Here is a 25,588-nt window from a genome sequence, read left to right as displayed (position 1 = left end):
GAGACAGGCATCAGCAATGTTTGGTCTCAGCCGTCCGACGGGTGAGAGGATTTCCTGCACATCCTGGAGCGTGGCTGCTCAGGATCCACTGCGGAAGGAGCGAAAGCGTGGCCGGCTCACCTACCGGGGGATTAGTTCAACTGTTGGAGCGCACGCGTGAGGTAGTGGGATCGATGCCCGCATTCTCCACTTGCTTTTAAAACTGCGAGTGCACCCACTCACTCAGCTGGTCTGCAGCAGACGGAATACCGTTTGCGTACGCCGCCTCCCTGAGAGTGGTCCCGAAAGATCAAAAGCTTCACGCGTGAGCGACAGGCAGGTCCTGCTGTTTCAGGGTGCAGCGTAGGAAGGAAGTCGAGCTGCGCAGTGAAGGGAAACGCCTGCGGCGTTGATGTTTTTTCCCTGCGGGGTGCAAGTCAGCACCTTGAAAGGATCACACCGGTGGTGGGTGAGTCGCCTGAGGTCAGCGGGCACGTCCTGGACGTGTTTGGAGGCAACTTGAACCAGTCGGTAAGCTGCGGCCCAAACCCTAACCTGACATGTACACGAAGCTGCGAGTCAGGTACTGTACCGGCAGAATCTGGCAGTTTCGGATCAGCACTCGAGACGATTTCTTCATGCCAGCACAGGCCGAAGCTGTGGAGATCAGCCAGTGGCTCAGGATCTGCCAGAGTGACAGATTTTCAGGGAGGCAACGGCGTCGCATTAGTGGAGGAGCGCGGCAAAGCATCAGCAAGGGAGAGCCACTGCTGGGCTCTCCTTCGATAGCTCAGCTGGTAGAGCGGAGGACTGTAGTGTGTCGCAAACCTGTCATCCTTAGGCCGCCGGTTCAATTCCGGCTCGAAGGAGCCCCCCACCCTGCTGCTTTTTGCAAACAGTCAGCATCCACCAGCACGCGGGCCACAGCAACACAGATGAGCTGAAAAGGCGACACGTCGGCACACGCCCTTCCCCCTCTGCAACCAGCCAGCCAGCTGTCTCCTTGCAGCGGCTGCAGCTGACGGCCAGCAGGGTGCCTCGTTTTCGACACAAACGCATGAAAGCACTTTGTGCTCACTGCAACCAAATGAAGTCTTCTATCAGTCAGGCGGGGCCCTGCGACGTCACCTCACGCTTGTGGTGGCTGCGCCAAGGCTGAAGTCGTTTCCACCTCCAATCAGCAATCGCCATCGCCTCAGCACTTCTTTCCTCGTCCACGGGGCCTTCCGCCTCGCCTGAGTCCACCAGCTGCCGCTGCCGCTCCTCCGACAAGTTGGTTCTTTCAGCGAGACAGGCATCAGCAATGTTTGGTCTCAGCCGTCCGACGGGTGAGAGGATTTCCTGCACATCCTGGAGCGTGGCTGCTCAGGATCCACTGCGGAAGGAGCGAAAGCGTGGCCGGCTCACCTACCGGGGGATTAGTTCAACTGTTGGAGCGCACGCGTGAGGTAGTGGGATCGATGCCCGCATTCTCCACTTGCTTTTAAAACTGCGAGTGCACCCACTCACTCAGCTGGTCTGCAGCAGACGGAATACCGTTTGCGTACGCCGCCTCCCTGAGAGTGGTCCCGAAAGATCAAAAGCTTCACGCGTGAGCGACAGGCAGGTCCTGCTGTTTCAGGGTGCAGCGTAGGAAGGAAGTCGAGCTGCGCAGTGAAGGGAAACGCCTGCGGCGTTGATGTTTTTTCCCTGCGGGGTGCAAGTCAGCACCTTGAAAGGATCACACCGGTGGTGGGTGAGTCGCCTGAGGTCAGCGGGCACGTCCTGGACGTGTTTGGAGGCAACTTGAACCAGTCGGTAAGCTGCGGCCCAAACCCTAACCTGACATGTACACGAAGCTGCGAGTCAGGTACTGTACCGGCAGAATCTGGCAGTTTCGGATCAGCACTCGAGACGATTTCTTCATGCCAGCACAGGCCGAAGCTGTGGAGATCAGCCAGTGGCTCAGGATCTGCCAGAGTGACAGATTTTCAGGGAGGCAACGGCGTCGCATTAGTGGAGGAGCGCGGCAAAGCATCAGCAAGGGAGAGCCACTGCTGGGCTCTCCTTCGATAGCTCAGCTGGTAGAGCGGAGGACTGTAGTGTGTCGCAAACCTGTCATCCTTAGGCCGCCGGTTCAATTCCGGCTCGAAGGAGCCCCCCACCCTGCTGCTTTTTGCAAACAGTCAGCATCCACCAGCACGCGGGCCACAGCAACACAGATGAGCTGAAAAGGCGACACGTCGGCACACGCCCTTCCCCCTCTGCAACCAGCCAGCCAGCTGTCTCCTTGCAGCGGCTGCAGCTGACGGCCAGCAGGGTGCCTCGTTTTCGACACAAACGCATGAAAGCACTTTGTGCTCACTGCAACCAAATGAAGTCTTCTATCAGTCAGGCGGGGCCCTGCGACGTCACCTCACGCTCGTGGTGGCTGCGCCAAGGCTGAAGTCGTTTCCACCTCCAATCAGCAATCGCCATCGCCTCAGCACTTCTTTCCTCGTCCACGGGGCCTTCCGCCTCGCCTGAGTCCACCAGCTGCCGCTGCCGCTCCTCCGACAAGTTGGTTCTTTCAGCGAGACAGGCATCAGCAATGTTTGGTCTCAGCCGTCCGACGGGTGAGAGGATTTCCTGCACATCCTGGAGCGTGGCTGCTCAGGATCCACTGCGGAAGGAGCGAAAGCGTGGCCGGCTCACCTACCGGGGGATTAGTTCAACTGTTGGAGCGCACGCGTGAGGTAGTGGGATCGATGCCCGCATTCTCCACTTGCTTTTAAAACTGCGAGTGCACCCACTCACTCAGCTGGTCTGCAGCAGACGCAATACCGTTTGCGTACGCCGCCTCCCTGAGAGTGGTCCCGAAAGATCAAAAGCTTCACGCGTGAGCGACAGGCAGATCCTGCTGTTTCAGGGTGCAGCGTAGGAAGGAAGTCGAGCTGCACAGTGAAGGGAAACGCCTGCGGCGTTGATGTTTTTTCCCTGCGGGGTGCAAGTCAGCACCTTGAAAGGATCACACCGGTGGTGGGTGAGTCGCCTGAGGTCAGCGGGCACGTCCTGGACGTGTTTGGAGGCAACTTGAACCAGTCGGTAAGCTGCGGCCCAAACCCTAACCTGACATGTACACGAAGCTGCGAGTCAGGTACTGTACCGGCAGAATCTGGCAGTTTCGGATCAGCACTCGAGACGATTTCTTCATGCCAGCACAGGCCGAAGCTGTGGAGATCAGCCAGTGGCTCAGGATCTGCCAGAGTGACAGATTTTCAGGGAGGCAACGGCGTCGCATTAGTGGAGGAGCGCGGCAAAGCATCAGCAAGGGAGAGCCACTGCTGGGCTCTCCTTCGATAGCTCAGCTGGTAGAGCGGAGGACTGTAGTGTGTCGCAAACCTGTCATCCTTAGGTCGCCGGTTCAATTCCGGCTCGAAGGAGCCCCCCACCCTGCTGCTTTTTGCAAACAGTCAGCATCCACCAGCACGCGGGCCACAGCAACACAGATGAGCTGAAAAGGCGACACGTCGGCACACGCCCTTCCCCCTCTGCAACCAGCCAGCCAGCTGTCTCCTTGCTGCGGCTGCAGCTGACGGCCAGCAGGGTGCCTCGTTTTCGACACAAACGCATGAAAGCACTTTGTGCTCACTGCAACCAAATGAAGTCTTCTATCAGTCAGGCGGGGCCCTGCGACGTCACCTCACGCTCGTGGTGGCTGCGCCAAGGCTGAAGTCGTTTCCACCTCCAATCAGCAATCGCCATCGCCTCAGCACTTCTTTCCTCGTCCACGGGGCCTTCCGCCTCGCCTGAGTCCACCAGCTGCCGCTGCCGCTCCTCCGACAAGTTGGTTCTTTCAGCGAGACAGGCATCAGCAATGTTTGGTCTCAGCCGTCCGACGGGTGAGAGGATTTCCTGCACATCCTGGAGCGTGGCTGCTCAGGATCCACTGCGGAAGGAGCGAAAGCGTGGCCGGCTCACCTACCGGGGGATTAGTTCAACTGTTGGAGCGCACGCGTGAGGTAGTGGGATCGATGCCCGCATTCTCCACTTGCTTTTAAAACTGCGAGTGCACCCACTCACTCAGCTGGTCTGCAGCAGACGGAATACCGTTTGCGTACGCCGCCTCCCTGAGAGTGGTCCCGAAAGATCAAAAGCTTCACGCGTGAGCGACAGGCAGGTCCTGCTGTTTCAGGGTGCAGCGTAGGAAGGAAGTCGAGCTGCACAGTGAAGGGAAACGCCTGCGGCGTTGATGTTTTTTCCCTGCGGGGTGCAAGTCAGCACCTTGAAAGGATCACACCGGTGGTGGGTGAGTCGCCTGAGGTCAGCGGGCACGTCCTGGACGTGTTTGGAGGCAACTTGAACCAGTCGGAAAGCTGCGGCCCAAACCCTAACCTGACATGTACACGAAGCTGCGAGTCAGGTACTGTACCGGCAGAATCTGGCAGTTTCGGATCAGCACTCGAGACGATTTCTTCATGCCAGCACAGGCCGAAGCTGTGGAGATCAGCCAGTGGCTCAGGATCTGCCAGAGTGACAGATTTTCAGGGAGGCAACGGCGTCGCATTAGTGGAGGAGCGCGGCAAAGCATCAGCAAGGGAGAGCCACTGCTGGGCTCTCCTTCGATAGCTCAGCTGGTAGAGCGGAGGACTGTAGTGTGTCGCAAACCTGTCATCCTTAGGTCGCCGGTTCAATTCCGGCTCGAAGGAGCCCCCCACCCTGCTGCTTTTTGCAAACAGTCAGCATCCACCAGCACGCGGGCCACAGCAACACAGATGAGCTGAAAAGGCGACACGTCGGCACACGCCCTTCCCCCTCTGCAACCAGCCAGCCAGCTGTCTCCTTGCTGCGGCTGCAGCTGACGGCCAGCAGGGTGCCTCGTTTTCGACACAAACGCATGAAAGCACTTTGTGCTCACTGCAACCAAATGAAGTCTTCTATCAGTCAGGCGGGGCCCTGCGACGTCACCTCACGCTCGTGGTGGCTGCGCCAAGGCTGAAGTCGTTTCCACCTCCAATCAGCAATCGCCATCGCCTCAGCACTTCTTTCCTCGTCCACGGGGCCTTCCGCCTCGCCTGAGTCCACCAGCTGCCGCTGCCGCTCCTCCGACAAGTTGGTTCTTTCAGCGAGACAGGCATCAGCAATGTTTGGTCTCAGCCGTCCGACGGGTGAGAGGATTTCCTGCACATCCTGGAGCGTGGCTGCTCAGGATCCACTGCGGAAGGAGCGAAAGCGTGGCCGGCTCACCTACCGGGGGATTAGTTCAACTGTTGGAGCGCACGCGTGAGGTAGTGGGATCGATGCCCGCATTCTCCACTTGCTTTTAAAACTGCGAGTGCACCCACTCACTCAGCTGGTCTGCAGCAGACGGAATACCGTTTGCGTACGCCGCCTCCCTGAGAGTGGTCCCGAAAGATCAAAAGCTTCACGCGTGAGCGACAGGCAGGTCCTGCTGTTTCAGGGTGCAGCGTAGGAAGGAAGTCGAGCTGCGCAGTGAAGGGAAACGCCTGCGGCGTTGATGTTTTTTCCCTGCGGGGTGCAAGTCAGCACCTTGAAAGGATCACACCGGTGGTGGGTGAGTCGCCTGAGGTCAGCGGGCACGTCCTGGACGTGTTTGGAGGCAACTTGAACCAGTCGGTAAGCTGCGGCCCAAACCCTAACCTGACATGTACACGAAGCTGCGAGTCAGGTACTGTACCGGCAGAATCTGGCAGTTTCGGATCAGCACTCGAGACGATTTCTTCATGCCAGCACAGGCCGAAGCTGTGGAGATCAGCCAGTGGCTCAGGATCTGCCAGAGTGACAGATTTTCAGGGAGGCAACGGCGTCGCATTAGTGGAGGAGCGCGGCAAAGCATCAGCAAGGGAGAGCCACTGCTGGGCTCTCCTTCGATAGCTCAGCTGGTAGAGCGGAGGACTGTAGTGTGTCGCAAACCTGTCATCCTTAGGCCGCCGGTTCAATTCCGGCTCGAAGGAGCCCCCCACCCTGCTGCTTTTTGCAAACAGTCAGCATCCACCAGCACGCGGGCCACAGCAACACAGATGAGCTGAAAAGGCGACACGTCGGCACACGCCCTTCCCCCTCTGCAACCAGCCAGCCAGCTGTCTCCTTGCAGCGGCTGCAGCTGACGGCCAGCAGGGTGCCTCGTTTTCGACACAAACGCATGAAAGCACTTTGTGCTCACTGCAACCAAATGAAGTCTTCTATCAGTCAGGCGGGGCCCTGCGACGTCACCTCACGCTCGTGGTGGCTGCGCCAAGGCTGAAGTCGTTTCCACCTCCAATCAGCAATCGCCATCGCCTCAGCACTTCTTTCCTCGTCCACGGGGCCTTCCGCCTCGCCTGAGTCCACCAGCTGCCGCTGCCGCTCCTCCGACAAGTTGGTTCTTTCAGCGAGACAGGCATCAGCAATGTTTGGTCTCAGCCGTCCGACGGGTGAGAGGATTTCCTGCACATCCTGGAGCGTGGCTGCTCAGGATCCACTGCGGAAGGAGCGAAAGCGTGGCCGGCTCACCTACCGGGGGATTAGTTCAACTGTTGGAGCGCACGCGTGAGGTAGTGGGATCGATGCCCGCATTCTCCACTTGCTTTTAAAACTGCGAGTGCACCCACTCACTCAGCTGGTCTGCAGCAGACGGAATACCGTTTGCGTACGCCGCCTCCCTGAGAGTGGTCCCGAAAGATCAAAAGCTTCACGCGTGAGCGACAGGCAGGTCCTGCTGTTTCAGGGTGCAGCGTAGGAAGGAAGTCGAGCTGCGCAGTGAAGGGAAACGCCTGCGGCGTTGATGTTTTTTCCCTGCGGGGTGCAAGTCAGCACCTTGAAAGGATCACACCGGTGGTGGGTGAGTCGCCTGAGGTCAGCGGGCACGTCCTGGACGTGTTTGGAGGCAACTTGAACCAGTCGGTAAGCTGCGGCCCAAACCCTAACCTGACATGTACACGAAGCTGCGAGTCAGGTACTGTACCGGCAGAATCTGGCAGTTTCGGATCAGCACTCGAGACGATTTCTTCATGCCAGCACAGGCCGAAGCTGTGGAGATCAGCCAGTGGCTCAGGATCTGCCAGAGTGACAGATTTTCAGGGAGGCAACGGCGTCGCATTAGTGGAGGAGCGCGGCAAAGCATCAGCAAGGGAGAGCCACTGCTGGGCTCTCCTTCGATAGCTCAGCTGGTAGAGCGGAGGACTGTAGTGTGTCGCAAACCTGTCATCCTTAGGCCGCCGGTTCAATTCCGGCTCGAAGGAGCCCCCCACCCTGCTGCTTTTTGCAAACAGTCAGCATCCACCAGCACGCGGGCCACAGCAACACAGATGAGCTGAAAAGGCGACACGTCGGCACACGCCCTTCCCCCTCTGCAACCAGCCAGCCAGCTGTCTCCTTGCAGCGGCTGCAGCTGACGGCCAGCAGGGTGCCTCGTTTTCGACACAAACGCATGAAAGCACTTTGTGCTCACTGCAACCAAATGAAGTCTTCTATCAGTCAGGCGGGGCCCTGCGACGTCACCTCACGCTCGTGGTGGCTGCGCCAAGGCTGAAGTCGTTTCCACCTCCAATCAGCAATCGCCATCGCCTCAGCACTTCTTTCCTCGTCCACGGGGCCTTCCGCCTCGCCTGAGTCCACCAGCTGCCGCTGCCGCTCCTCCGACAAGTTGGTTCTTTCAGCGAGACAGGCATCAGCAATGTTTGGTCTCAGCCGTCCGACGGGTGAGAGGATTTCCTGCACATCCTGGAGCGTGGCTGCTCAGGATCCACTGCGGAAGGAGCGAAAGCGTGGCCGGCTCACCTACCGGGGGATTAGTTCAACTGTTGGAGCGCACGCGTGAGGTAGTGGGATCGATGCCCGCATTCTCCACTTGCTTTTAAAACTGCGAGTGCACCCACTCACTCAGCTGGTCTGCAGCAGACGCAATACCGTTTGCGTACGCCGCCTCCCTGAGAGTGGTCCCGAAAGATCAAAAGCTTCACGCGTGAGCGACAGGCAGATCCTGCTGTTTCAGGGTGCAGCGTAGGAAGGAAGTCGAGCTGCACAGTGAAGGGAAACGCCTGCGGCGTTGATGTTTTTTCCCTGCGGGGTGCAAGTCAGCACCTTGAAAGGATCACACCGGTGGTGGGTGAGTCGCCTGAGGTCAGCGGGCACGTCCTGGACGTGTTTGGAGGCAACTTGAACCAGTCGGTAAGCTGCGGCCCAAACCCTAACCTGACATGTACACGAAGCTGCGAGTCAGGTACTGTACCGGCAGAATCTGGCAGTTTCGGATCAGCACTCGAGACGATTTCTTCATGCCAGCACAGGCCGAAGCTGTGGAGATCAGCCAGTGGCTCAGGATCTGCCAGAGTGACAGATTTTCAGGGAGGCAACGGCGTCGCATTAGTGGAGGAGCGCGGCAAAGCATCAGCAAGGGAGAGCCACTGCTGGGCTCTCCTTCGATAGCTCAGCTGGTAGAGCGGAGGACTGTAGTGTGTCGCAAACCTGTCATCCTTAGGCCGCCGGTTCAATTCCGGCTCGAAGGAGCCCCCCACCCTGCTGCTTTTTGCAAACAGTCAGCATCCACCAGCACGCGGGCCACAGCAACACAGATGAGCTGAAAAGGCGACACGTCGGCACACGCCCTTCCCCCTCTGCAACCAGCCAGCCAGCTGTCTCCTTGCAGCGGCTGCAGCTGACGGCCAGCAGGGTGCCTCGTTTTCGACACAAACGCATGAAAGCACTTTGTGCTCACTGCAACCAAATGAAGTCTTCTATCAGTCAGGCGGGGCCCTGCGACGTCACCTCACGCTCGTGGTGGCTGCGCCAAGGCTGAAGTCGTTTCCACCTCCAATCAGCAATCGCCATCGCCTCAGCACTTCTTTCCTCGTCCACGGGGCCTTCCGCCTCGCCTGAGTCCACCAGCTGCCGCTGCCGCTCCTCCGACAAGTTGGTTCTTTCAGCGAGACAGGCATCAGCAATGTTTGGTCTCAGCCGTCCGACGGGTGAGAGGATTTCCTGCACATCCTGGAGCGTGGCTGCTCAGGATCCACTGCGGAAGGAGCGAAAGCGTGGCCGGCTCACCTACCGGGGGATTAGTTCAACTGTTGGAGCGCACGCGTGAGGTAGTGGGATCGATGCCCGCATTCTCCACTTGCTTTTAAAACTGCGAGTGCACCCACTCACTCAGCTGGTCTGCAGCAGACGGAATACCGTTTGCGTACGCCGCCTCCCTGAGAGTGGTCCCGAAAGATCAAAAGCTTCACGCGTGAGCGACAGGCAGGTCCTGCTGTTTCAGGGTGCAGCGTAGGAAGGAAGTCGAGCTGCACAGTGAAGGGAAACGCCTGCGGCGTTGATGTTTTTTCCCTGCGGGGTGCAAGTCAGCACCTTGAAAGGATCACACCGGTGGTGGGTGAGTCGCCTGAGGTCAGCGGGCACGTCCTGGACGTGTTTGGAGGCAACTTGAACCAGTCGGAAAGCTGCGGCCCAAACCCTAACCTGACATGTACACGAAGCTGCGAGTCAGGTACTGTACCGGCAGAATCTGGCAGTTTCGGATCAGCACTCGAGATGATTTCTTCATGCCAGCACAGGCCGAAGCTGTGGAGATCAGCCAGTGGCTCAGGATCTGCCAGAGTGACAGATTTTCAGGGAGGCAACGGCGTCGCATTAGTGGAGGAGCGCGGCAAAGCATCAGCAAGGGAGAGCCACTGCTGGGCTCTCCTTCGATAGCTCAGCTGGTAGAGCGGAGGACTGTAGTGTGTCGCAAACCTGTCATCCTTAGGTCGCCGGTTCAATTCCGGCTCGAAGGAGCCCCCCACCCTGCTGCTTTTTGCAAACAGTCAGCATCCACCAGCACGCGGGCCACAGCAACACAGATGAGCTGAAAAGGCGACACGTCGGCACACGCCCTTCCCCCTCTGCAACCAGCCAGCCAGCTGTCTCCTTGCTGCGGCTGCAGCTGACGGCCAGCAGGGTGCCTCGTTTTCGACACAAACGCATGAAAGCACTTTGTGCTCACTGCAACCAAATGAAGTCTTCTATCAGTCAGGCGGGGCCCTGCGACGTCACCTCACGCTCGTGGTGGCTGCGCCAAGGCTGAAGTCGTTTCCACCTCCAATCAGCAATCGCCATCGCCTCAGCACTTCTTTCCTCGTCCACGGGGCCTTCCGCCTCGCCTGAGTCCACCAGCTGCCGCTGCCGCTCCTCCGACAAGTTGGTTCTTTCAGCGAGACAGGCATCAGCAATGTTTGGTCTCAGCCGTCCGACGGGTGAGAGGATTTCCTGCACATCCTGGAGCGTGGCTGCTCAGGATCCACTGCGGAAGGAGCGAAAGCGTGGCCGGCTCACCTACCGGGGGATTAGTTCAACTGTTGGAGCGCACGCGTGAGGTAGTGGGATCGATGCCCGCATTCTCCACTTGCTTTTAAAACTGCGAGTGCACCCACTCACTCAGCTGGTCTGCAGCAGACGGAATACCGTTTGCGTACGCCGCCTCCCTGAGAGTGGTCCCGAAAGATCAAAAGCTTCACGCGTGAGCGACAGGCAGGTCCTGCTGTTTCAGGGTGCAGCGTAGGAAGGAAGTCGAGCTGCGCAGTGAAGGGAAACGCCTGCGGCGTTGATGTTTTTTCCCTGCGGGGTGCAAGTCAGCACCTTGAAAGGATCACACCGGTGGTGGGTGAGTCGCCTGAGGTCAGCGGGCACGTCCTGGACGTGTTTGGAGGCAACTTGAACCAGTCGGTAAGCTGCGGCCCAAACCCTAACCTGACATGTACACGAAGCTGCGAGTCAGGTACTGTACCGGCAGAATCTGGCAGTTTCGGATCAGCACTCGAGACGATTTCTTCATGCCAGCACAGGCCGAAGCTGTGGAGATCAGCCAGTGGCTCAGGATCTGCCAGAGTGACAGATTTTCAGGGAGGCAACGGCGTCGCATTAGTGGAGGAGCGCGGCAAAGCATCAGCAAGGGAGAGCCACTGCTGGGCTCTCCTTCGATAGCTCAGCTGGTAGAGCGGAGGACTGTAGTGTGTCGCAAACCTGTCATCCTTAGGCCGCCGGTTCAATTCCGGCTCGAAGGAGCCCCCCACCCTGCTGCTTTTTGCAAACAGTCAGCATCCACCAGCACGCGGGCCACAGCAACACAGATGAGCTGAAAAGGCGACACGTCGGCACACGCCCTTCCCCCTCTGCAACCAGCCAGCCAGCTGTCTCCTTGCAGCGGCTGCAGCTGACGGCCAGCAGGGTGCCTCGTTTTCGACACAAACGCATGAAAGCACTTTGTGCTCACTGCAACCAAATGAAGTCTTCTATCAGTCAGGCGGGGCCCTGCGACGTCACCTCACGCTCGTGGTGGCTGCGCCAAGGCTGAAGTCGTTTCCACCTCCAATCAGCAATCGCCATCGCCTCAGCACTTCTTTCCTCGTCCACGGGGCCTTCCGCCTCGCCTGAGTCCACCAGCTGCCGCTGCCGCTCCTCCGACAAGTTGGTTCTTTCAGCGAGACAGGCATCAGCAATGTTTGGTCTCAGCCGTCCGACGGGTGAGAGGATTTCCTGCACATCCTGGAGCGTGGCTGCTCAGGATCCACTGCGGAAGGAGCGAAAGCGTGGCCGGCTCACCTACCGGGGGATTAGTTCAACTGTTGGAGCGCACGCGTGAGGTAGTGGGATCGATGCCCGCATTCTCCACTTGCTTTTAAAACTGCGAGTGCACCCACTCACTCAGCTGGTCTGCAGCAGACGGAATACCGTTTGCGTACGCCGCCTCCCTGAGAGTGGTCCCGAAAGATCAAAAGCTTCACGCGTGAGCGACAGGCAGGTCCTGCTGTTTCAGGGTGCAGCGTAGGAAGGAAGTCGAGCTGCACAGTGAAGGGAAACGCCTGCGGCGTTGATGTTTTTTCCCTGCGGGGTGCAAGTCAGCACCTTGAAAGGATCACACTGGTGGTGGGTGAGTCGCCTGAGGTCAGCGGGCACGTCCTGGACGTGTTTGGAGGCAACTTGAACCAGTCGGAAAGCTGCGGCCCAAACCCTAACCTGACATGTACACGAAGCTGCGAGTCAGGTACTGTACCGGCAGAATCTGGCAGTTTCGGATCAGCACTCGAGACGATTTCTTCATGCCAGCACAGGCCGAAGCTGTGGAGATCAGCCAGTGGCTCAGGATCTGCCAGAGTGACAGATTTTCAGGGAGGCAACGGCGTCGCATTAGTGGAGGAGCGCGGCAAAGCATCAGCAAGGGAGAGCCACTGCTGGGCTCTCCTTCGATAGCTCAGCTGGTAGAGCGGAGGACTGTAGTGTGTCGCAAACCTGTCATCCTTAGGTCGCCGGTTCAATTCCGGCTCGAAGGAGCCCCCCACCCTGCTGCTTTTTGCAAACAGTCAGCATCCACCAGCACGCGGGCCACAGCAACACAGATGAGCTGAAAAGGCGACACGTCGGCACACGCCCTTCCCCCTCTGCAACCAGCCAGCCAGCTGTCTCCTTGCTGCGGCTGCAGCTGACGGCCAGCAGGGTGCCTCGTTTTCGACACAAACGCATGAAAGCACTTTGTGCTCACTGCAACCAAATGAAGTCTTCTATCAGTCAGGCGGGGCCCTGCGACGTCACCTCACGCTCGTGGTGGCTGCGCCAAGGCTGAAGTCGTTTCCACCTCCAATCAGCAATCGCCATCGCCTCAGCACTTCTTTCCTCGTCCACGGGGCCTTCCGCCTCGCCTGAGTCCACCAGCTGCCGCTGCCGCTCCTCCGACAAGTTGGTTCTTTCAGCGAGACAGGCATCAGCAATGTTTGGTCTCAGCCGTCCGACGGGTGAGAGGATTTCCTGCACATCCTGGAGCGTGGCTGCTCAGGATCCACTGCGGAAGGAGCGAAAGCGTGGCCGGCTCACCTACCGGGGGATTAGTTCAACTGTTGGAGCGCACGCGTGAGGTAGTGGGATCGATGCCCGCATTCTCCACTTGCTTTTAAAACTGCGAGTGCACCCACTCACTCAGCTGGTCTGCAGCAGACGGAATACCGTTTGCGTACGCCGCCTCCCTGAGAGTGGTCCCGAAAGATCAAAAGCTTCACGCGTGAGCGACAGGCAGGTCCTGCTGTTTCAGGGTGCAGCGTAGGAAGGAAGTCGAGCTGCGCAGTGAAGGGAAACGCCTGCGGCGTTGATGTTTTTTCCCTGCGGGGTGCAAGTCAGCACCTTGAAAGGATCACACCGGTGGTGGGTGAGTCGCCTGAGGTCAGCGGGCACGTCCTGGACGTGTTTGGAGGCAACTTGAACCAGTCGGTAAGCTGCGGCCCAAACCCTAACCTGACATGTACACGAAGCTGCGAGTCAGGTACTGTACCGGCAGAATCTGGCAGTTTCGGATCAGCACTCGAGACGATTTCTTCATGCCAGCACAGGCCGAAGCTGTGGAGATCAGCCAGTGGCTCAGGATCTGCCAGAGTGACAGATTTTCAGGGAGGCAACGGCGTCGCATTAGTGGAGGAGCGCGGCAAAGCATCAGCAAGGGAGAGCCACTGCTGGGCTCTCCTTCGATAGCTCAGCTGGTAGAGCGGAGGACTGTAGTGTGTCGCAAACCTGTCATCCTTAGGCCGCCGGTTCAATTCCGGCTCGAAGGAGCCCCCCACCCTGCTGCTTTTTGCAAACAGTCAGCATCCACCAGCACGCGGGCCACAGCAACACAGATGAGCTGAAAAGGCGACACGTCGGCACACGCCCTTCCCCCTCTGCAACCAGCCAGCCAGCTGTCTCCTTGCAGCGGCTGCAGCTGACGGCCAGCAGGGTGCCTCGTTTTCGACACAAACGCATGAAAGCACTTTGTGCTCACTGCAACCAAATGAAGTCTTCTATCAGTCAGGCGGGGCCCTGCGACGTCACCTCACGCTCGTGGTGGCTGCGCCAAGGCTGAAGTCGTTTCCACCTCCAATCAGCAATCGCCATCGCCTCAGCACTTCTTTCCTCGTCCACGGGGCCTTCCGCCTCGCCTGAGTCCACCAGCTGCCGCTGCCGCTCCTCCGACAAGTTGGTTCTTTCAGCGAGACAGGCATCAGCAATGTTTGGTCTCAGCCGTCCGACGGGTGAGAGGATTTCCTGCACATCCTGGAGCGTGGCTGCTCAGGATCCACTGCGGAAGGAGCGAAAGCGTGGCCGGCTCACCTACCGGGGGATTAGTTCAACTGTTGGAGCGCACGCGTGAGGTAGTGGGATCGATGCCCGCATTCTCCACTTGCTTTTAAAACTGCGAGTGCACCCACTCACTCAGCTGGTCTGCAGCAGACGGAATACCGTTTGCGTACGCCGCCTCCCTGAGAGTGGTCCCGAAAGATCAAAAGCTTCACGCGTGAGCGACAGGCAGGTCCTGCTGTTTCAGGGTGCAGCGTAGGAAGGAAGTCGAGCTGCACAGTGAAGGGAAACGCCTGCGGCGTTGATGTTTTTTCCCTGCGGGGTGCAAGTCAGCACCTTGAAAGGATCACACTGGTGGTGGGTGAGTCGCCTGAGGTCAGCGGGCACGTCCTGGACGTGTTTGGAGGCAACTTGAACCAGTCGGAAAGCTGCGGCCCAAACCCTAACCTGACATGTACACGAAGCTGCGAGTCAGGTACTGTACCGGCAGAATCTGGCAGTTTCGGATCAGCACTCGAGACGATTTCTTCATGCCAGCACAGGCCGAAGCTGTGGAGATCAGCCAGTGGCTCAGGATCTGCCAGAGTGACAGATTTTCAGGGAGGCAACGGCGTCGCATTAGTGGAGGAGCGCGGCAAAGCATCAGCAAGGGAGAGCCACTGCTGGGCTCTCCTTCGATAGCTCAGCTGGTAGAGCGGAGGACTGTAGTGTGTCGCAAACCTGTCATCCTTAGGTCGCCGGTTCAATTCCGGCTCGAAGGAGCCCCCCACCCTGCTGCTTTTTGCAAACAGTCAGCATCCACCAGCACGCGGGCCACAGCAACACAGATGAGCTGAAAAGGCGACACGTCGGCACACGCCCTTCCCCCTCTGCAACCAGCCAGCCAGCTGTCTCCTTGCTGCGGCTGCAGCTGACGGCCAGCAGGGTGCCTCGTTTTCGACACAAACGCATGAAAGCACTTTGTGCTCACTGCAACCAAATGAAGTCTTCTATCAGTCAGGCGGGGCCCTGCGACGTCACCTCACGCTCGTGGTGGCTGCGCCAAGGCTGAAGTCGTTTCCACCTCCAATCAGCAATCGCCATCGCCTCAGCACTTCTTTCCTCGTCCACGGGGCCTTCCGCCTCGCCTGAGTCCACCAGCTGCCGCTGCCGCTCCTCCGACAAGTTGGTTCTTTCAGCGAGACAGGCATCAGCAATGTTTGGTCTCAGCCGTCCGACGGGTGAGAGGATTTCCTGCACATCCTGGAGCGTGGCTGCTCAGGATCCACTGCGGAAGGAGCGAAAGCGTGGCCGGCTCACCTACCGGGGGATTAGTTCAACTGTTGGAGCGCACGCGTGAGGTAGTGGGATCGATGCCCGCATTCTCCACTTGCTTTTAAAACTGCGAGTGCACCCACTCACTCAGCTGGTCTGCAGCAGACGGAATACCGTTTGCGTACGCCGCCTCCCTGAGAGTGGTCCCGAAAGATCAAAAGCTTCACGCGTGAGCGACAGGCAGGTCCTGCTGTTTCAGGGTGCAGCGTAGGAAGGAAGTCGAGCTGCGCAGTGAAGGGAAACGCCTGCGGCGTTGATGTTTTTTCCCTGCGGGGTGCAAGTCAGCACCTTGAAAGGATCACACCGGTGGTGGGTGAGTCGCCTGAGGTCAGCGGGCACGTCCTGGACGTGTTTGGAGGCAACTTGAACCAGTCGGTAAGCTGCGGCCCAAACCCTAACCTGACATGTACACGAAGCTGCGAGTCAGGTACTGTACCGGCAGAATCTGGCAGTTTCGGATCAGCACTCGAGACGATTTCTTCATGCCAGCACAGGCCGAAGCTGTGGAGATCAGCCAGTGGCTCAGGATCTGCCAGAGTGACAGATTTTCAGGGAGGCAACGGCGTCGCATTAGTGGAGGAGCGCGGCAAAGCATCAGCAAGGGAGAGCCACTGCTGGGCTCTCCTTCGATAGCTCAGCTGGTAGAGCGGAGGACTGTAGTGTGTCGCAAACCTGTCATCCTTAGGCCGCCGGTTCAATTCCGGCTCGAAGGAGCCCCCCACCCTGCTGCTTTTTGCAAACAGTCAGCATCCACCAGCACGCGGGCCACAGCAACACAGATGAGCTGAAAAGGCGACACGTCGGCACACGCCCTTCCCCCTCTGCAACCAGCCAGCCAGCTGTCTCCTTGCAGCGGCTGCAGCTGACGGCCAGCAGGGTGCCTCGTTTTCGACACAAACGCATGAAAGCACTTTGTGCTCACTGCAACCAAATGAAGTCTTCTATCAGTCAGGCGGGGCCCTGCGACGTCACCTCACGCTCGTGGTGGCTGCGCCAAGGCTGAAGTCGTTTCCACCTCCAATCAGCAATCGCCATCGCCTCAGCACTTCTTTCCTCGTCCACGGGGCCTTCCGCCTCGCCTGAGTCCACCAGCTGCCGCTGCCGCTCCTCCGACAAGTTGGTTCTTTCAGCGAGACAGGCATCAGCAATGTTTGGTCTCAGCCGTCCGACGGGTGAGAGGATTTCCTGCACATCCTGGAGCGTGGCTGCTCAGGATCCACTGCGGAAGGAGCGAAAGCGTGGCCGGCTCACCTACCGGGGGATTAGTTCAACTGTTGGAGCGCACGCGTGAGGTAGTGGGATCGATGCCCGCATTCTCCACTTGCTTTTAAAACTGCGAGTGCACCCACTCACTCAGCTGGTCTGCAGCAGACGGAATACCGTTTGCGTACGCCGCCTCCCTGAGAGTGGTCCCGAAAGATCAAAAGCTTCACGCGTGAGCGACAGGCAGGTCCTGCTGTTTCAGGGTGCAGCGTAGGAAGGAAGTCGAGCTGCACAGTGAAGGGAAACGCCTGCGGCGTTGATGTTTTTTCCCTGCGGGGTGCAAGTCAGCACCTTGAAAGGATCACACTGGTGGTGGGTGAGTCGCCTGAGGTCAGCGGGCACGTCCTGGACGTGTTTGGAGGCAACTTGAACCAGTCGGAAAGCTGCGGCCCAAACCCTAACCTGACATGTACACGAAGCTGCGAGTCAGGTACTGTACCGGCAGAATCTGGCAGTTTCGGATCAGCACTCGAGACGATTTCTTCATGCCAGCACAGGCCGAAGCTGTGGAGATCAGCCAGTGGCTCAGGATCTGCCAGAGTGACAGATTTTCAGGGAGGCAACGGCGTCGCATTAGTGGAGGAGCGCGGCAAAGCATCAGCAAGGGAGAGCCACTGCTGGGCTCTCCTTCGATAGCTCAGCTGGTAGAGCGGAGGACTGTAGTGTGTCGCAAACCTGTCATCCTTAGGTCGCCGGTTCAATTCCGGCTCGAAGGAGCCCCCCACCCTGCTGCTTTTTGCAAACAGTCAGCATCCACCAGCACGCGGGCCACAGCAACACAGATGAGCTGAAAAGGCGACACGTCGGCACACGCCCTTCCCCCTCTGCAACCAGCCAGCCAGCTGTCTCCTTGCTGCGGCTGCAGCTGACGGCCAGCAGGGTGCCTCGTTTTCGACACAAACGCATGAAAGCACTTTGTGCTCACTGCAACCAAATGAAGTCTTCTATCAGTCAGGCGGGGCCCTGCGACGTCACCTCACGCTCGTGGTGGCTGCGCCAAGGCTGAAGTCGTTTCCACCTCCAATCAGCAATCGCCATCGCCTCAGCACTTCTTTCCTCGTCCACGGGGCCTTCCGCCTCGCCTGAGTCCACCAGCTGCCGCTGCCGCTCCTCCGACAAGTTGGTTCTTTCAGCGAGACAGGCATCAGCAATGTTTGGTCTCAGCCGTCCGACGGGTGAGAGGATTTCCTGCACATCCTGGAGCGTGGCTGCTCAGGATCCACTGCGGAAGGAGCGAAAGCGTGGCCGGCTCACCTACCGGGGGATTAGTTCAACTGTTGGAGCGCACGCGTGAGGTAGTGGGATCGATGCCCGCATTCTCCACTTGCTTTTAAAACTGCGAGTGCACCCACTCACTCAGCTGGTCTGCAGCAGACGGAATACCGTTTGCGTACGCCGCCTCCCTGAGAGTGGTCCCGAAAGATCAAAAGCTTCACGCGTGAGCGACAGGCAGGTCCTGCTGTTTCAGGGTGCAGCGTAGGAAGGAAGTCGAGCTGCGCAGTGAAGGGAAACGCCTGCGGCGTTGATGTTTTTTCCCTGCGGGGTGCAAGTCAGCACCTTGAAAGGATCACACCGGTGGTGGGTGAGTCGCCTGAGGTCAGCGGGCACGTCCTGGACGTGTTTGGAGGCAACTTGAACCAGTCGGTAAGCTGCGGCCCAAACCCTAACCTGACATGTACACGAAGCTGCGAGTCAGGTACTGTACCGGCAGAATCTGGCAGTTTCGGATCAGCACTCGAGACGATTTCTTCATGCCAGCACAGGCCGAAGCTGTGGAGATCAGCCAGTGGCTCAGGATCTGCCAGAGTGACAGATTTTCAGGGAGGCAACGGCGTCGCATTAGTGGAGGAGCGCGGCAAAGCATCAGCAAGGGAGAGCCACTGCTGGGCTCTCCTTCGATAGCTCAGCTGGTAGAGCGGAGGACTGTAGTGTGTCGCAAACCTGTCATCCTTAGGCCGCCGGTTCAATTCCGGCTCGAAGGAGCCCCCCACCCTGCTGCTTTTTGCAAACAGTCAGCATCCACCAGCACGCGGGCCACAGCAACACAGATGAGCTGAAAAGGCGACACGTCGGCACACGCCCTTCCCCCTCTGCAACCAGCCAGCCAGCTGTCTCCTTGCAGCGGCTGCAGCTGACGGCCAGCAGGGTGCCTCGTTTTCGACACAAACGCATGAAAGCACTTTGTGCTCACTGCAACCAAATGAAGTCTTCTATCAGTCAGGCGGGGCCCTGCGACGTCACCTCACGCTCGTGGTGGCTGCGCCAAGGCTGAAGTCGTTTCCACCTCCAATCAGCAATCGCCATCGCCTCAGCACTTCTTTCCTCGTCCACGGGGCCTTCCGCCTCGCCTGAGTCCACCAGCTGCCGCTGCCGCTCCTCCGACAAGTTGGTTCTTTCAGCGAGACAGGCATCAGCAATGTTTGGTCTCAGCCGTCCGACGGGTGAGAGGATTTCCTGCACATCCTGGAGCGTGGCTGCTCAGGATCCACTGCGGAAGGAGCGAAAGCGTGGCCGGCTCACCTACCGGGGGATTAGTTCAACTGTTGGAGCGCACGCGTGAGGTAGTGGGATCGATGCCCGCATTCTCCACTTGCTTTTAAAACTGCGAGTGCACCCACTCACTCAGCTGGTCTGCAGCAGACGGAATACCGTTTGCGTACGCCGCCTCCCTGAGAGTGGTCCCGAAAGATCAAAAGCTTCACGCGTGAGCGACAGGCAGGTCCTGCTGTTTCAGGGTGCAGCGTAGGAAGGAAGTCGAGCTGCACAGTGAAGGGAAACGCCTGCGGCGTTGATGTTTTTTCCCTGCGGGGTGCAAGTCAGCACCTTGAAAGGATCACACTGGTGGTGGGTGAGTCGCCTGAGGTCAGCGGGCACGTCCTGGACGTGTTTGGAGGCAACTTGAACCAGTCGGAAAGCTGCGGCCCAAACCCTAACCTGACATGTACACGAAGCTGCGAGTCAGGTACTGTACCGGCAGAATCTGGCAGTTTCGGATCAGCACTCGAGACGATTTCTTCATGCCAGCACAGGCCGAAGCTGTGGAGATCAGCCAGTGGCTCAGGATCTGCCAGAGTGACAGATTTTCAGGGAGGCAACGGCGTCGCATTAGTGGAGGAGCGCGGCAAAGCATCAGCAAGGGAGAGCCACTGCTGGGCTCTCCTTCGATAGCTCAGCTGGTAGAGCGGAGGACTGTAGTGTGTCGCAAACCTGTCATCCTTAGGTCGCCGGTTCAATTCCGGCTCGAAGGAGCCCCCCACCCTGCTGCTTTTTGCAAACAGTCAGCATCCACCAGCACGCGGGCCACAGCAACACAGATGAGCTGAAAAGGCGACACGTCGGCACACGCCCTTCCCCCTCTGCAACCAGCCAGCCAGCTGTCTCCTTGCTGCGGCTGCAGCTGACGGCCAGCAGGGTGCCTCGTTTTCGACACAAACGCATGAAAGCACTTTGTGCTCACTGCAACCAAATGAAGTCTTCTATCAGTCAGGCGGGGCCCTGCGACGTCACCTCACGCTCGTGGTGGCTGCGCCAAGGCTGAAGTCGTTTCCACCTCCAATCAGCAATCGCCATCGCCTCAGCACTTCTTTCCTCGTCCACGGGGCCTTCCGCCTCGCCTGAGTCCACCAGCTGCCGCTGCCGCTCCTCCGACAAGTTGGTTCTTTCAGCGAGACAGGCATCAGCAATGTTTGGTCTCAGCCGTCCGACGGGTGAGAGGATTTCCTGCACATCCTGGAGCGTGGCTGCTCAGGATCCACTGCGGAAGGAGCGAAAGCGTGGCCGGCTCACCTACCGGGGGATTAGTTCAACTGTTGGAGCGCACGCGTGAGGTAGTGGGATCGATGCCCGCATTCTCCACTTGCTTTTAAAACTGCGAGTGCACCCACTCACTCAGCTGGTCTGCAGCAGACGGAATACCGTTTGCGTACGCCGCCTCCCTGAGAGTGGTCCCGAAAGATCAAAAGCTTCACGCGTGAGCGACAGGCAGGTCCTGCTGTTTCAGGGTGCAGCGTAGGAAGGAAGTCGAGCTGCGCAGTGAAGGGAAACGCCTGCGGCGTTGATGTTTTTTCCCTGCGGGGTGCAAGTCAGCACCTTGAAAGGATCACACCGGTGGTGGGTGAGTCGCCTGAGGTCAGCGGGCACGTCCTGGACGTGTTTGGAGGCAACTTGAACCAGTCGGTAAGCTGCGGCCCAAACCCTAACCTGACATGTACACGAAGCTGCGAGTCAGGTACTGTACCGGCAGAATCTGGCAGTTTCGGATCAGCACTCGAGACGATTTCTTCATGCCAGCACAGGCCGAAGCTGTGGAGATCAGCCAGTGGCTCAGGATCTGCCAGAGTGACAGATTTTCAGGGAGGCAACGGCGTCGCATTAGTGGAGGAGCGCGGCAAAGCATCAGCAAGGGAGAGCCACTGCTGGGCTCTCCTTCGATAGCTCAGCTGGTAGAGCGGAGGACTGTAGTGTGTCGCAAACCTGTCATCCTTAGGCCGCCGGTTCAATTCCGGCTCGAAGGAGCCCCCCACCCTGCTGCTTTTTGCAAACAGTCAGCATCCACCAGCACGCGGGCCACAGCAACACAGATGAGCTGAAAAGGCGACACGTCGGCACACGCCCTTCCCCCTCTGCAACCAGCCAGCCAGCTGTCTCCTTGCAGCGGCTGCAGCTGACGGCCAGCAGGGTGCCTCGTTTTCGACACAAACGCATGAAAGCACTTTGTGCTCACTGCAACCAAATGAAGTCTTCTATCAGTCAGGCGGGGCCCTGCGACGTCACCTCACGCTCGTGGTGGCTGCGCCAAGGCTGAAGTCGTTTCCACCTCCAATCAGCAATCGCCATCGCCTCAGCACTTCTTTCCTCGTCCACGGGGCCTTCCGCCTCGCCTGAGTCCACCAGCTGCCGCTGCCGCTCCTCCGACAAGTTGGTTCTTTCAGCGAGACAGGCATCAGCAATGTTTGGTCTCAGCCGTCCGACGGGTGAGAGGATTTCCTGCACATCCTGGAGCGTGGCTGCTCAGGATCCACTGCGGAAGGAGCGAAAGCGTGGCCGGCTCACCTACCGGGGGATTAGTTCAACTGTTGGAGCGCACGCGTGAGGTAGTGGGATCGATGCCCGCATTCTCCACTTGCTTTTAAAACTGCGAGTGCACCCACTCACTCAGCTGGTCTGCAGCAGACGCAATACCGTTTGCGTACGCCGCCTCCCTGAGAGTGGTCCCGAAAGATCAAAAGCTTCACGCGTGAGCGACAGGCAGATCCTGCTGTTTCAGGGTGCAGCGTAGGAAGGAAGTCGAGCTGCACAGTGAAGGGAAACGCCTGCGGCGTTGATGTTTTTTCCCTGCGGGGTGCAAGTCAGCACCTTGAAAGGATCACACCGGTGGTGGGTGAGTCGCCTGAGGTCAGCGGGCACGTCCTGGACGTGTTTGGAGGCAACTTGAACCAGTCGGTAAGCTGCGGCCCAAACCCTAACCTGACATGTACACGAAGCTGCGAGTCAGGTACTGTACCGGCAGAATCTGGCAGTTTCGGATCAGCACTCGAGACGATTTCTTCATGCCAGCACAGGCCGAAGCTGTGGAGATCAGCCAGTGGCTCAGGATCTGCCAGAGTGACAGATTTTCAGGGAGGCAACGGCGTCGCATTAGTGGAGGAGCGCGGCAAAGCATCAGCAAGGGAGAGCCACTGCTGGGCTCTCCTTCGATAGCTCAGCTGGTAGAGCGGAGGACTGTAGTGTGTCGCAAACCTGTCATCCTTAGGTCGCCGGTTCAATTCCGGCTCGAAGGAGCCCCCCACCCTGCTGCTTTTTGCAAACAGTCAGCATCCACCAGCACGCGGGCCACAGCAACACAGATGAGCTGAAAAGGCGACACGTCGGCACACGCCCTTCCCCCTCTGCAACCAGCCAGCCAGCTGTCTCCTTGCTGCGGCTGCAGCTGACGGCCAGCAGGGTGCCTCGTTTTCGACACAAACGCATGAAAGCACTTTGTGCTCACTGCAACCAAATGAAGTCTTCTATCAGTCAGGCGGGGCCCTGCGACGTCACCTCACGCTCGTGGTGGCTGCGCCAAGGCTGAAGTCGTTTCCACCTCCAATCAGCAATCGCCATCGCCTCAGCACTTCTTTCCTCGTCCACGGGGCCTTCCGCCTCGCCTGAGTCCACCAGCTGCCGCTGCCGCTCCTCCGACAAGTTGGTTCTTTCAGCGAGACAGGCATCAGCAATGTTTGGTCTCAGCCGTCCGACGGGTGAGAGGATTTCCTGCACATCCTGGAGCGTGGCTGCTCAGGATCCACTGCGGAAGGAGCGAAAGCGTGGCCGGCTCACCTACCGGGGGATTAGTTCAACTGTTGGAGCGCACGCGTGAGGTAGTGGGATCGATGCCCGCATTCTCCACTTGCTTTTAAAACTGCGAGTGCACCCACTCACTCAGCTGGTCTGCAGCAGACGGAATACCGTTTGCGTACGCCGCCTCCCTGAGAGTGGTCCCGAAAGATCAAAAGCTTCACGCGTGAGCGACAGGCAGGTCCTGCTGTTTCAGGGTGCAGCGTAGGAAGGAAGTCGAGCTGCGCAGTGAAGGGAAACGCCTGCGGCGTTGATGTTTTTTCCCTGCGGGGTGCAAGTCAGCACCTTGAAAGGATCACACCGGTGGTGGGTGAGTCGCCTGAGGTCAGCGGGCACGTCCTGGACGTGTTTGGAGGCAACTTGAACCAGTCGGTAAGCTGCGGCCCAAACCCTAACCTGACATGTACACGAAGCTGCGAGTCAGGTACTGTACCGGCAGAATCTGGCAGTTTCGGATCAGCACTCGAGACGATTTCTTCATGCCAGCACAGGCCGAAGCTGTGGAGATCAGCCAGTGGCTCAGGATCTGCCAGAGTGACAGATTTTCAGGGAGGCAACGGCGTCGCATTAGTGGAGGAGCGCGGCAAAGCATCAGCAAGGGAGAGCCACTGCTGGGCTCTCCTTCGATAGCTCAGCTGGTAGAGCGGAGGACTGTAGTGTGTCGCAAACCTGTCATCCTTAGGCCGCCGGTTCAATTCCGGCTCGAAGGAGCCCCCCACCCTGCTGCTTTTTGCAAACAGTCAGCATCCACCAGCACGCGGGCCACAGCAACACAGATGAGCTGAAAAGGCGACACGTCGGCACACGCCCTTCCCCCTCTGCAACCAGCCAGCCAGCTGTCTCCTTGCAGCGGCTGCAGCTGACGGCCAGCAGGGTGCCTCGTTTTCGACACAAACGCATGAAAGCACTTTGTGCTCACTGCAACCAAATGAAGTCTTCTATCAGTCAGGCGGGGCCCTGCGACGTCACCTCACGCTCGTGGTGGCTGCGCCAAGGCTGAAGTCGTTTCCACCTCCAATCAGCAATCGCCATCGCCTCAGCACTTCTTTCCTCGTCCACGGGGCCTTCCGCCTCGCCTGAGTCCACCAGCTGCCGCTGCCGCTCCTCCGACAAGTTGGTTCTTTCAGCGAGACAGGCATCAGCAATGTTTGGTCTCAGCCGTCCGACGGGTGAGAGGATTTCCTGCACATCCTGGAGCGTGGCTGCTCAGGATCCACTGCGGAAGGAGCGAAAGCGTGGCCGGCTCACCTACCGGGGGATTAGTTCAACTGTTGGAGCGCACGCGTGAGGTAGTGGGATCGATGCCCGCATTCTCCACTTGCTTTTAAAACTGCGAGTGCACCCACTCACTCAGCTGGTCTGCAGCAGACGGAATACCGTTTGCGTACGCCGCCTCCCTGAGAGTGGTCCCGAAAGATCAAAAGCTTCACGCGTGAGCGACAGGCAGGTCCTGCTGTTTCAGGGTGCAGCGTAGGAAGGAAGTCGAGCTGCGCAGTGAAGGGAAACGCCTGCGGCGTTGATGTTTTTTCCCTGCGGGGTGCAAGTCAGCACCTTGAAAGGATCACACCGGTGGTGGGTGAGTCGCCTGAGGTCAGCGGGCACGTCCTGGACGTGTTTGGAGGCAACTTGAACCAGTCGGTAAGCTGCGGCCCAAACCCTAACCTGACATGTACACGAAGCTGCGAGTCAGGTACTGTACCGGCAGAATCTGGCAGTTTCGGATCAGCACTCGAGACGATTTCTTCATGCCAGCACAGGCCGAAGCTGTGGAGATCAGCCAGTGGCTCAGGATCTGCCAGAGTGACAGATTTTCAGGGAGGCAACGGCGTCGCATTAGTGGAGGAGCGCGGCAAAGCATCAGCAAGGGAGAGCCACTGCTGGGCTCTCCTTCGATAGCTCAGCTGGTAGAGCGGAGGACTGTAGTGTGTCGCAAACCTGTCATCCTTAGGCCGCCGGTTCAATTCCGGCTCGAAGGAGCCCCCCACCCTGCTGCTTTTTGCAAACAGTCAGCATCCACCAGCACGCGGGCCACAGCAACACAGATGAGCTGAAAAGGCGACACGTCGGCACACGCCCTTCCCCCTCTGCAACCAGCCAGCCAGCTGTCTCCTTGCAGCGGCTGCAGCTGACGGCCAGCAGGGTGCCTCGTTTTCGACACAAACGCATGAAAGCACTTTGTGCTCACTGCAACCAAATGAAGTCTTCTATCAGTCAGGCGGGGCCCTGCGACGTCACCTCACGCTTGTGGTGGCTGCGCCAAGGCTGAAGTCGTTTCCACCTCCAATCAGCAATCGCCATCGCCTCAGCACTTCTTTCCTCGTCCACGGGGCCTTCCGCCTCGCCTGAGTCCACCAGCTGCCGCTGCCGCTCCTCCGACAAGTTGGTTCTTTCAGCGAGACAGGCATCAGCAATGTTTGGTCTCAGCCGTCCGACGGGTGAGAGGATTTCCTGCACATCCTGGAGCGTGGCTGCTCAGGATCCACTGCGGAAGGAGCGAAAGCGTGGCCGGCTCACCTACCGGGGGATTAGTTCAACTGTTGGAGCGCACGCGTGAGGTAGTGGGATCGATGCCCGCATTCTCCACTTGCTTTTAAAACTGCGAGTGCACCCACTCACTCAGCTGGTCTGCAGCAGACGGAATACCGTTTGCGTACGCCGCCTC

General features: G+C 58.7%; 20 non-coding genes across 20 annotated transcripts; all 20 read left to right on the top strand.

Annotated features, from left to right (window-relative positions):
- Positions 1-758: 758 nt before the first annotated feature.
- Positions 759-848, top strand: trnay-gua (transfer RNA tyrosine (anticodon GUA)). Its single transcript is given in 2 exon segments — positions 759-795; positions 813-848. It is a non-coding gene; the product is annotated as a tRNA-Tyr (tRNA).
- Positions 849-2,024: 1,176 nt separating this feature from the next.
- Positions 2,025-2,114, top strand: trnay-gua (transfer RNA tyrosine (anticodon GUA)). The gene is given in 2 exon segments: positions 2,025-2,061; positions 2,079-2,114. It is a non-coding gene; the product is annotated as a tRNA-Tyr (tRNA).
- A 1,176-nt stretch (positions 2,115-3,290) lies between these two features.
- On the top strand, positions 3,291-3,380 carry trnay-gua (transfer RNA tyrosine (anticodon GUA)). Its single transcript is given in 2 exon segments — positions 3,291-3,327; positions 3,345-3,380. It is a non-coding gene; the product is annotated as a tRNA-Tyr (tRNA).
- Positions 3,381-4,556: 1,176 nt separating this feature from the next.
- Positions 4,557-4,646, top strand: trnay-gua (transfer RNA tyrosine (anticodon GUA)). Its single transcript is given in 2 exon segments — positions 4,557-4,593; positions 4,611-4,646. It is a non-coding gene; the product is annotated as a tRNA-Tyr (tRNA).
- A 1,176-nt stretch (positions 4,647-5,822) lies between these two features.
- trnay-gua (transfer RNA tyrosine (anticodon GUA)) lies at positions 5,823-5,912 on the top strand. The gene is given in 2 exon segments: positions 5,823-5,859; positions 5,877-5,912. It is a non-coding gene; the product is annotated as a tRNA-Tyr (tRNA).
- A 1,176-nt stretch (positions 5,913-7,088) lies between these two features.
- Positions 7,089-7,178, top strand: trnay-gua (transfer RNA tyrosine (anticodon GUA)). Its single transcript is given in 2 exon segments — positions 7,089-7,125; positions 7,143-7,178. It is a non-coding gene; the product is annotated as a tRNA-Tyr (tRNA).
- Positions 7,179-8,354: 1,176 nt separating this feature from the next.
- On the top strand, positions 8,355-8,444 carry trnay-gua (transfer RNA tyrosine (anticodon GUA)). The gene is given in 2 exon segments: positions 8,355-8,391; positions 8,409-8,444. It is a non-coding gene; the product is annotated as a tRNA-Tyr (tRNA).
- Positions 8,445-9,620: 1,176 nt separating this feature from the next.
- Positions 9,621-9,710, top strand: trnay-gua (transfer RNA tyrosine (anticodon GUA)). Its single transcript is given in 2 exon segments — positions 9,621-9,657; positions 9,675-9,710. It is a non-coding gene; the product is annotated as a tRNA-Tyr (tRNA).
- Positions 9,711-10,886: 1,176 nt separating this feature from the next.
- Positions 10,887-10,976, top strand: trnay-gua (transfer RNA tyrosine (anticodon GUA)). Its single transcript is given in 2 exon segments — positions 10,887-10,923; positions 10,941-10,976. It is a non-coding gene; the product is annotated as a tRNA-Tyr (tRNA).
- A 1,176-nt stretch (positions 10,977-12,152) lies between these two features.
- trnay-gua (transfer RNA tyrosine (anticodon GUA)) lies at positions 12,153-12,242 on the top strand. The gene is given in 2 exon segments: positions 12,153-12,189; positions 12,207-12,242. It is a non-coding gene; the product is annotated as a tRNA-Tyr (tRNA).
- A 1,176-nt stretch (positions 12,243-13,418) lies between these two features.
- trnay-gua (transfer RNA tyrosine (anticodon GUA)) lies at positions 13,419-13,508 on the top strand. The gene is given in 2 exon segments: positions 13,419-13,455; positions 13,473-13,508. It is a non-coding gene; the product is annotated as a tRNA-Tyr (tRNA).
- A 1,176-nt stretch (positions 13,509-14,684) lies between these two features.
- On the top strand, positions 14,685-14,774 carry trnay-gua (transfer RNA tyrosine (anticodon GUA)). Its single transcript is given in 2 exon segments — positions 14,685-14,721; positions 14,739-14,774. It is a non-coding gene; the product is annotated as a tRNA-Tyr (tRNA).
- A 1,176-nt stretch (positions 14,775-15,950) lies between these two features.
- On the top strand, positions 15,951-16,040 carry trnay-gua (transfer RNA tyrosine (anticodon GUA)). Its single transcript is given in 2 exon segments — positions 15,951-15,987; positions 16,005-16,040. It is a non-coding gene; the product is annotated as a tRNA-Tyr (tRNA).
- A 1,176-nt stretch (positions 16,041-17,216) lies between these two features.
- trnay-gua (transfer RNA tyrosine (anticodon GUA)) lies at positions 17,217-17,306 on the top strand. Its single transcript is given in 2 exon segments — positions 17,217-17,253; positions 17,271-17,306. It is a non-coding gene; the product is annotated as a tRNA-Tyr (tRNA).
- A 1,176-nt stretch (positions 17,307-18,482) lies between these two features.
- Positions 18,483-18,572, top strand: trnay-gua (transfer RNA tyrosine (anticodon GUA)). Its single transcript is given in 2 exon segments — positions 18,483-18,519; positions 18,537-18,572. It is a non-coding gene; the product is annotated as a tRNA-Tyr (tRNA).
- Positions 18,573-19,748: 1,176 nt separating this feature from the next.
- Positions 19,749-19,838, top strand: trnay-gua (transfer RNA tyrosine (anticodon GUA)). The gene is given in 2 exon segments: positions 19,749-19,785; positions 19,803-19,838. It is a non-coding gene; the product is annotated as a tRNA-Tyr (tRNA).
- A 1,176-nt stretch (positions 19,839-21,014) lies between these two features.
- Positions 21,015-21,104, top strand: trnay-gua (transfer RNA tyrosine (anticodon GUA)). The gene is given in 2 exon segments: positions 21,015-21,051; positions 21,069-21,104. It is a non-coding gene; the product is annotated as a tRNA-Tyr (tRNA).
- Positions 21,105-22,280: 1,176 nt separating this feature from the next.
- On the top strand, positions 22,281-22,370 carry trnay-gua (transfer RNA tyrosine (anticodon GUA)). Its single transcript is given in 2 exon segments — positions 22,281-22,317; positions 22,335-22,370. It is a non-coding gene; the product is annotated as a tRNA-Tyr (tRNA).
- Positions 22,371-23,546: 1,176 nt separating this feature from the next.
- Positions 23,547-23,636, top strand: trnay-gua (transfer RNA tyrosine (anticodon GUA)). Its single transcript is given in 2 exon segments — positions 23,547-23,583; positions 23,601-23,636. It is a non-coding gene; the product is annotated as a tRNA-Tyr (tRNA).
- Positions 23,637-24,812: 1,176 nt separating this feature from the next.
- Positions 24,813-24,902, top strand: trnay-gua (transfer RNA tyrosine (anticodon GUA)). Its single transcript is given in 2 exon segments — positions 24,813-24,849; positions 24,867-24,902. It is a non-coding gene; the product is annotated as a tRNA-Tyr (tRNA).
- The last annotated feature ends 686 nt before the right edge of the window (positions 24,903-25,588 follow it).

This window comes from Chiloscyllium punctatum, chromosome 5 (genome assembly GCF_047496795.1).
Source record: "Chiloscyllium punctatum isolate Juve2018m chromosome 5, sChiPun1.3, whole genome shotgun sequence".
Taxonomy (NCBI): domain Eukaryota; kingdom Metazoa; phylum Chordata; class Chondrichthyes; order Orectolobiformes; family Hemiscylliidae; genus Chiloscyllium; species Chiloscyllium punctatum.
The sequence above is the reverse complement of the archived record's forward strand: the minus strand, read 5'-3'. Positions and strand labels throughout refer to the sequence as shown.